Genomic DNA, 9,075 nt, shown 5'->3' on the forward strand with positions numbered 1-9,075 from the left:
GTTCTGTTAATGCGTCAGCATTGGAAGTGTCTGTGCAAACGGAAACAGCGTCCGCCATCACACGTGATGCAATGCGAAGCTTGTGACGCCCCCATAACGTTCCCACCGCGCCAGGTGGCAAACACTGGCCGCGCAGTTACATCAATGACTGGTGGCCAGAGGCTGTTCAGGAAGAGCCACTTTGGTCTCATTAGCTTCACCGTTGGCTGTGTTTCATACACCACCTGCGCGGGCAGTGGTGCGTCTGTTTATCGCGGCACCACTGTGCCTGCTGTGGAATGAGAACTCTCAGCGGTGTATGACTGCGAAGCGGAGAAAGGCTAACACCGCATTTCTGGGAATTAACCTGTCCATAGTAGCTATCGCGTGATATCCTTGAGGCGAAGCTGCAAGAGAATCAGCAGCAACCGAAAATGAGGTCGCATTCAAGCGATCCACGAGGATCACCAGAGAGTTTTTTTTTTCTCTCATACCCTTCACTCATTGTACACTCCAAACACGAAAGGAGTACAAAGGGCTGTCCTCTAGTGCACACGCTTTTAGGGATAGGGTATGCTGCCCAATTCCTGCTGTACTCTTCCACAACAAATAATACTGAGCACTTCAGATTGGCAGCGGAAACAAAAAAGCCTCCTTCCGTTGGTAACTGCGGCATGTTACTATGCTTTGCAGTGAGAATACACCTCCGTTGCCAAGAGTAAGAATTCCACATGTTTATTTTTTATTTATAGCAATCTCAAGGCCCGAGGGCAATACAGAGAGCAGTATGAGAACAGAACAAATTATTAACGATGCAAATCGGACACAGCTTTCTTCAAGGCGATGTTATCGCTGATTACCAAGACGGAGGCTGTGGCCTAGATTGAAATCGCTTCCCCTAAAAGGGAAGCGCTAGAGGACACTTACATCATTTTTTGCTCCCATGTTTAGAGTGTGCCCACACATGCACGCCTACCCACGCCACATCACACCCTAAGTAAGCACATGCTTTTTGCTTTTCACGTTTACGTTTGGAGGTAAAAGTATTTTGAGCAATTAGGATTTCATTTTTTATGTTTAACAATCCATAAAGTAATACAATGCCAATAAAGACGGGTCTCAGGAAGAGAGAAATGATCTCGTTGGCGCCATTCACCACGAGTTTGCAGGCGGTATTCAGGGATCTAAAATGAGAAGAGTTGGGGATAAAAGCTTATGAACAATACTTTAGCAATCTGGGATTCGCAGATTACATTGTCTTCTAACTCAGGAGTCGAACTGCAAAGCATGATCGAGGACACAGACAGGCAAAGCAGAACGGTGGATCTAAAAAATAAAAAGCAGAAAACTAAAGTATTGTTCGACAGCCTCGCAAGAGAAAGGAGCTTATGATATGCAGCAAAGTGTTGAAAGTGGTGAGGGGAAAATTCAGGGGACACTTTGACTGTGTAAAATGCGTAGGGGCGAAAGCGTTTTCCGCACCACTTTCGCTGCTTCTGTGGCATTGGTGGCGTCACATATAATTCAGTACTAATTACTAAGTGATGACAAATCAACAATTAATGGTTAATTACTGATTAATGCCTGAATACTAATTAACTGCTAATTAATGACGCTTAAGTTTCGCCTTTACGAATGGAACGCGCCAGCGTGTTGTAGCGCTGCCAGGGAGTCCGCGGAACGCCACCACCTGCTCGGCGCGATGCCTTGCCCTTTGAACGCAACGCGTTTTGAGGAAAGGAAATGGCGCAGTAATTCTCTGTCATCTCGGTGGACACCTGAACCGCACCGTAGAAGAAGGGAGGAAGTGAGAGTGAAATAAGGCAAAGAGCGCCCGTAATGAAGAAAATGAAAATTGTATTTGAGGAAAGGAAATTACGCTGTAACTGTCTCACATATCTCGGTGGACACCCGTCAAAATTCAGGGGGAACTTTTTTGACCTAAAGTGTGGTCACTCATGTGTGGTTAAGATGTTAAGCTTCGCCCCAAGAGTGGAACGCGACAGCGTCTTGCAACTCTGCCAGGGAGTCCATAGAACGCCATTGCCCATTCGGTTCTACGCCTCGCTCGTAAGTAAATTGCTTTTTGAGGAAAGGAGATGTATCTGTCTCTCATATCTCGGTGGACACCTAAACCTCACCGGAATGGAAGGGAAAAGGATGGGAGTGAGCGAAGAGACCGTATTCACGAGACGCGCCTTTGTTGATTCCAAATCATCGAGCTGGCATGGCGGAGTGGATAGCATGCTCGTCTCGCACGCCGAATACCGGGGTTCGATTCCCGAGCTCGACCAATTTCCTACTCGGTTTTATATATTTATATGGCCTGTCTAGAAAAGATAATTGGGATAATTGGGTAATTAATCAATTAACTAAGCCTAGTCCCACTTACTTGGAGCATCACTATACGATCCCTTCAATTGGTTGGTTACTACCCAAAGTACAACTGGCCCCGTTTGAAATTCGCGCTCTGTGACGTCACGACCGTTTCGACCAATTGAAAAGCGTGACATTTCTGTTCACAACTGCTGCTTACAGCGATGCGACATTATAGGTTTCCGCCGTAATACACCTACTGAATGCAGGTAGTGGGTGCAGATCCTGACGACCAAAGTGCAATAACTAGAACAATAAGCATGGAGTGAAGTGCATTTGGCAGGCATTTTAAGATCATTATTGGAAGTTTACCAATACTCCTCAAAAATAAAAGTGCATAACAGCTGGAGGTTACCAGTATTCAGCTATAGGGTAGAAAGGTGGCGGCTAACGAAAAGAGGTGAACTTAAATTGAGGACAAAGCAGTAAGCTTTGGAAAGGAAAATGATATGTATAACATTAAGAGACAGGGAGCGAGCAGAGTGGGTCAGAGAACAAATACGAGTTAATAAGATCCTGGCGCAAACCTTAAAGAAGAAATCGGCATGAGAAGGGCATGTAATGCGCAGAAAAGATAGACGATACTCGTTAAGGGTAACGGAGCGGATTTCAAGGGAAAGCAAGCGTTGCACGGGGTGGCAGGACGCACGGTGGGCGGCTGAGATTAGGAAGTTTCTGGGGATCAGGTGGCCTAGCTGACACACAACCGGGTTAATTAGAGAGATATGGGAAAGTCCTTTACCCTGCATTGGGCGTAGTAAAGCTTATGATGATGGCTGTAGTTTGTCATGCCTAATTAAGCAGTCATGCTTTTAACGCTTTGATGGCACGCGCAGCCAACGCGACGAAAACGACGAAATACACTCGCCGACCGCCATGGAGACTGGCTCTTGCGATGACCTCAGCTTCGTGCCTGCATCTCGGCTAAAAATAAGTCTTCGGCCTCCCACAACTGGTGGAAGCCAGGGTTTGTCCCAGTGGTCCATTAGGAGGCCCAGGTGCCCGCCGGCTGGCCCGTCCTGCTCTCGTGAGGACTGGCATCGCCGTGGAACAGGATCTCCCTCAACCTCGCCGGACCGCCCACCTTCGACCGGCGCAGAGACAGCACCCAAGGTGCCCGCAGACTCAGCTGCTTCGACGGCGATTCATGAACTGGCAGCTGTCTCTGTTGACAACGCGTTGACGGCGACGCTACAGTTGAGTCGCGACCACCGAACATTTCGGCAGTTAGGATCGGACCACGGGGCTGCTCAAGGCAGCAAGAACAATGGCGTTCTGCAGTATATACTCATCGGCGTCTTGTCCGCGGGACTGGTCACTACGGTGATTCTCGCGATGGCAGGTGGACCGGGCAGTCGTTTGTCTACGTACGACCTCCAGTCGCAGCAAGAGCGAGATTCAGCGCGACATGGACGGCGGCCACGCGACGACTTGTACACTGGCGTGGTGGTGGTCGGCACCCCTGTCGACGGGCTGCCGCTGAGTGTCGTACAAGACGAGACAGCCACCGCAGCTCGCAATGAGCACGTTGTCCCGGCGGCTGCAACATCCGCTGCCGACAGCAGACCGATGCAGCCCAAGGCCTCCGCCGGATTGGTACCTGCCGAGAAGCACGTGAGCAATACGGGAAGGAGGAGGTGGAACGGCTTTATTCCCAGAAAATAAGCATCCAGAACGCTCAATGAGACGACAGTGTCCTAGCCCAGTAAAAAAAAACACAACAGGGTTACAACAGAAAATTTCTGTTGTGTTGTCTGTCTCTGTTCTGTTATGTTTTGGCATGTCGTATCTGTTGTCTGCCCTGTTGTCCGGTAGTCTGCCTTGTTTTCCTGTAGTATGTCTTGTTGCCGTGTAGTCTGTCTTGTCCTGTAGTCTGTCTTGTTGTCCATCTTGTGTCCTGTTCCCTGTACCCATTATTGTTCTTGAAGCAATTTTGTGCATTCACATGGGTAGCTGCAGAGCTAGCAGCCAGCTCAACGCATGCGTCCCAAAACAATGCAGTGCCAAAACACTATACTTACAGCATAAGCTTGCTTTATTGAATGAACGTAACCACTGGTGATTTGCAATATTCCCAGCCTGCTCATGGTTGCTGCACAAATCGCGCGCAACTTGATGGCTTGCTCGACTTCCACGCAGCTCTTGGTCGCTTGCAACTAAAAGAAAAATAAGGAATCAGTGAGAGATAACAAATTTGACATCTATTGCATTGTTTCAATGAGTAAGAAAAACAGCATTTTCAGTAATCACAATTAGTCTTATTCAACACTAGCTTTCTACAGTAAACATCATTTACCATGACCTCGTTAAAAATTATTTGCTCACGGCCCCAGAATGGCTGCGTATAGCTCTATGGTGTCAAATCCTAGTTAGCTCCGAGCCGCAGGCCTTGCACCGGTTAACACAGACAGCCTCAGAGGGCAATAATAGCTGCAAGCATTGAGCCATAGATACTCAGAAGCTTGCTGGTCCTTGGGAGAAGTATTGGCTCGGTGACACTTTAACAATCAGTCACTCCAGTTGCCTTTGTTTCGTTAAAGAAAACTGAGAGAAGACTTTTCCACCATTCTGACTTCAAAGCACCCATATGAGATGCGTACCTACCTTCAAACAAGGCTGAAGAATTTAGGGTATAATTATTGCAATGAAATACCATCAGCTTCTGTAGTTCCAAATTTAATCTAAAATTATATGCAACTCGACAAACAACAACAACCATCATACAGAAATTAAAATAACCAGATTTTGTTAAAACATACCTCAGAACAAATACCAGACATCCACTACTGTCCAATGGTTCACGACCTTTGTGCACCAGCAAACTACACTTTCTTTCAGGTACATTTGCATGCAGAAGTTGAGCTGATTTTTAAGAATGTTTTCGGAGTGCAACAATTTGAAGAAACCAGGTTTTACCAAAAATACAAACGGCCCTTTGAAGAAACCAGGCTTTACCAAAAATGCAAACGGCCCTGTACATTGCATCCCAAGCCGAGAACCGTGGACTTAAAAAAGACTACGGCCTCTTCCATAAGCAAGGCTGAATCGTGGGCCTGATGGTACGGCATGCTAACAAATTTTTTACCAGCCAAAGAAGCATACACAAAACCGAACCACACAGGGACAAGGGCTCGTAAAAGCCCTACCCAGGCAGCATGCCAGGATTGTACCAAGAATGGCTCATTGTTGGAATACAGTGGCATCAATATTGGGCTGGCACTGGCATACAAGCACATTACTACATTTTCCAACCTTGGCCCATACTTCATACCAAGATTGCTCCATTGTTCAGCCATTGTGGCACTGCTAGCATGGGCATATCACTGGCCTTTCCACTCATACTTCATTGGTCCTGCAAGTATCGGTCCAATGTTCAGCCATGCTGGTACTGCCACTATGTACTGAACATCAGCTATTCCATTGATGTCCCATTGTTGATGCATATATTAGTCCCATGGATAGCCATTCTGGCTCTACCAATAGGTACTGAAAACCGGATACTCCATTCCTATCCCACTGTTGATGCCAAGATTGATACGTTAAGCCATTTGGCACTGTCAATGCCGACTGAGCACAGACTTTTCCATTCATGACAGTGCATACAGCCTGTCACATCAGTGGCTTAAAGATTGGCATACCACTGCCCTTTTCTATTTACTACTCGCCAGTAAAGCCTATGTTAATTTTTATCTTCAGTGGCCAACATTAATGCAAATGCTCACTCGTAAGCAACGATGCCAATATTCATAAAATGAGACAACCAAAGTATTCATGATAAGAACATTTATTTTAAGAAAAAGTCCAAACAGAATTAATCGTTAGGGGCCGGGAAGGGCGGTGCCAGGGGCTGTGGGATGGGTGGTGGCAGGTGCTGTCGGATGGTTGATGGCAGGGGCTGTGGGATGGTGGCAGGGGCTATGGGGTGAGTGGGGCAGGAGCTGTAGGGAGGGAGGGCCCTCTGGAAGTGGAACAGGCCAAAGGATTGGGAGGCACACATGCGGGCACAGTGCAGGGGGCTGTCCCTGCACTAGCAGGTGGCGTGCTTGCTTGGAGGGGGAAGAAGACTTCGGCAAAGCGTCTCTTCCTTCCACCTCCTGTATGACATGAACCGGGCAGCCACATGCGAACAAAACCTTGTGCCTCTGATGCATCAAATGCAGTTTTTCGCAAATGGCATCTGCACAGGAAAAGTTAACAAAGAAAATAGACATTATTTCTAGGCACATAAAAATCATGTCCATCATTTTAGAAAAATGTAAGAAAGTAAATTCCAGGAAATGGCCAATGAGAAATGCTGTACTGAAGGGCTCCAGATTAATTTTGGCCACCTAGAGTTCTGAATTTAAGATGCACCAACATCGATTAGCACACGTGCTTCTTTGCATTTAGCCTCCAGAGCAATGCAGGTATTTTGGATGGTGTTTGATCCCTCACTTGGAATCAGTAGCTGAGCACCTGAGCCAGGACATCAGATAAAAAATATAGTAAACAGATATATTATTACGTGCCTCATAATCAAGGTAACATACAAAACCTTGACACAACTAAACAATGAAGTAAAGAATCACTTGAGGGGCCTCAATCTATTGACACTGACTTCTCGTTGCGATTGACCACGTTGCACCTGCTAAGTGGCATCATAGATGCCTGTATATAGAAGGCAAGTGACAGCAGCTTCTATTACACACCGCAGGTTCGAAGGGCATTTTCAGCTCCAGTAAGCTTTCCAAACAATTAAAATAAAACTGTGAAAGCATGTTAATTAAATGGAACATGAAAAACTATTTACTAAAGCGAGAATTTGTTGCCATCATTAAATATTCTAAATGAAATAAAAACATAATTCTCTTTTCTATAAAAGTGAGTAACACATCTGTCTAACTTACATTTATGAACTGTGTTGCGCTTCAACTGTCATGCACAACAATGAATTTTAACCTCACTAACTCTTTAACGTGGCTTGCAAGGCATGGGCTTTGTCAAGTTACGACGCCTGTCCACCGCTGTATTACACCTTGCGGAAAAATTTTACACTGTAGTTCAAAAGGTGTGCTGTCTTGTTCCCTTATTGCATCATCCTTTTGTTGATGCAACCATTCAGGCTATATACACGACATTGCCTTTACATTTACCACTTGAAAGCAACACAGTCACTCTACTTTAATTTGTCAAAGAGAGTACACATCACATTTCCTCAAGGCAAAGCTTTGATCAGCAGGCAACGGCACATAAAGCAATCTAGGCGGTCTTAGGAGGGCAGGTCTGGAAGTGGAAGGTATCAGAAGTATTCCTTTCAACTGGACAACTCTGGCAGATCAATACATCATTCTGGAGGAAGCACTTGTGACCATCACAAGGTGTACAACACGTGTACTGATAGGGTTACGCATTACTTGCTTCAAGTCTAAGTGAGCATCATAGATTACCAAAGATATTTTAAATTACATAAACAATTATACCAGGTGTTTTATGCAATGTCCTGAAAACCGTGACACAGGACCAGAAGAAGTCACACACTTTTGGCGGACTTACAAATGATTCATTTGTGGCTCATCTGCGTACTCGAAGCCATTTTCTCGCTCAAGCGCCCATGCGAATGAAAAAAATCTCTGCCTCTCCCGTAAACGAGCGTAGAGTAAGCATGAAATGTTTACTGGCCTTATGTCATCTCGATGGACACCCGAACCGCACCGTACAGGAAGGGAGGAACGCCACCACCCGTTCAGCGCGATGCCTTGCCATTTGAACGCAAGGTTTTTTGACGAAAGGAAATGGCGCAGTAATTCTCTGCCATCTCGGTGGACACCCGAACCGCACCGTAAAGGAAGGGAGGAACGCCACCACCCGTTCGGCGCGATGCCTTGCTCTTTGAACGCAGCGCTTCTCCCCCGGATCACGTATGACAGCGAAGAGTAACGTGGCATTTATTTGCTTTTTGCACGCGTTATTAGAAATCGGAAATTATAATTCCGTGCATTATCAAACCCACAGCTCCACTGATATCTTGATAAACATTGAGAAGGCACTGGCAGCAGTTATTTTTTGTCTCGTTTGGAGACCAACCGGCGCTTGCATGCCGGTCGCGTAGGAGGGCTTAGAGAGTCTCGTTAAATCTCGTTAAGTCTCGTACGGTGCCCGGATGTTCTCGTTTCAGAGCCCGGATGACTGGATTTCAGTGCCCGGATGAGTGGATTTCAGTGCCCGGATGACAGGAATTCAGTGCCCGGATGACTGGAATTCAGTGCCCGGATGAGTGGATTTCAGTGCCTGGATGAGTAGATTTCAGTGCCCGGATGAGTGGATTTCAGTGCCCGGATGATGGCTCTCGGTCCCGGCGTGACGTCACCACACTGCCGACAACGGGAGCTAAAAGCATTTCATGCTTAAAATCAAGTTCAATCAACTTTCCATCCGAGGCAAAAAACAGCAGTCTTTCACTATGCTAAGGATAGATGGCTTGCGTATGCAGGATTGCTCATTCTTTTTGATTAAAAATGCTTCAACCAGTCCTCGCTCGTGCAAGGACTTCCCCCTGCTAGTAATGCTCGTGTGGTGAAACAGTGGCAAACATTTGCTACAGTCCCTCACATGCAACGCCAGGTTGCTCCCTGTGCTCCCACGCAATGTGTTTCCTGAGGCATTCATTCAGGCATTGCCCAGTCTGCTCGATGTATACTTTCCCACAGCTCATGGGGTTGAATACACAACTCCCACCACACA

Source organism: Amblyomma mixtum, chromosome 10 (assembly GCF_055824585.1).
Source record: "Amblyomma mixtum isolate Tamu chromosome 10, ASM5582458v1, whole genome shotgun sequence".
In the NCBI taxonomy this organism is placed as follows: Eukaryota; Metazoa; Arthropoda; class Arachnida; order Ixodida; family Ixodidae; genus Amblyomma; species Amblyomma mixtum.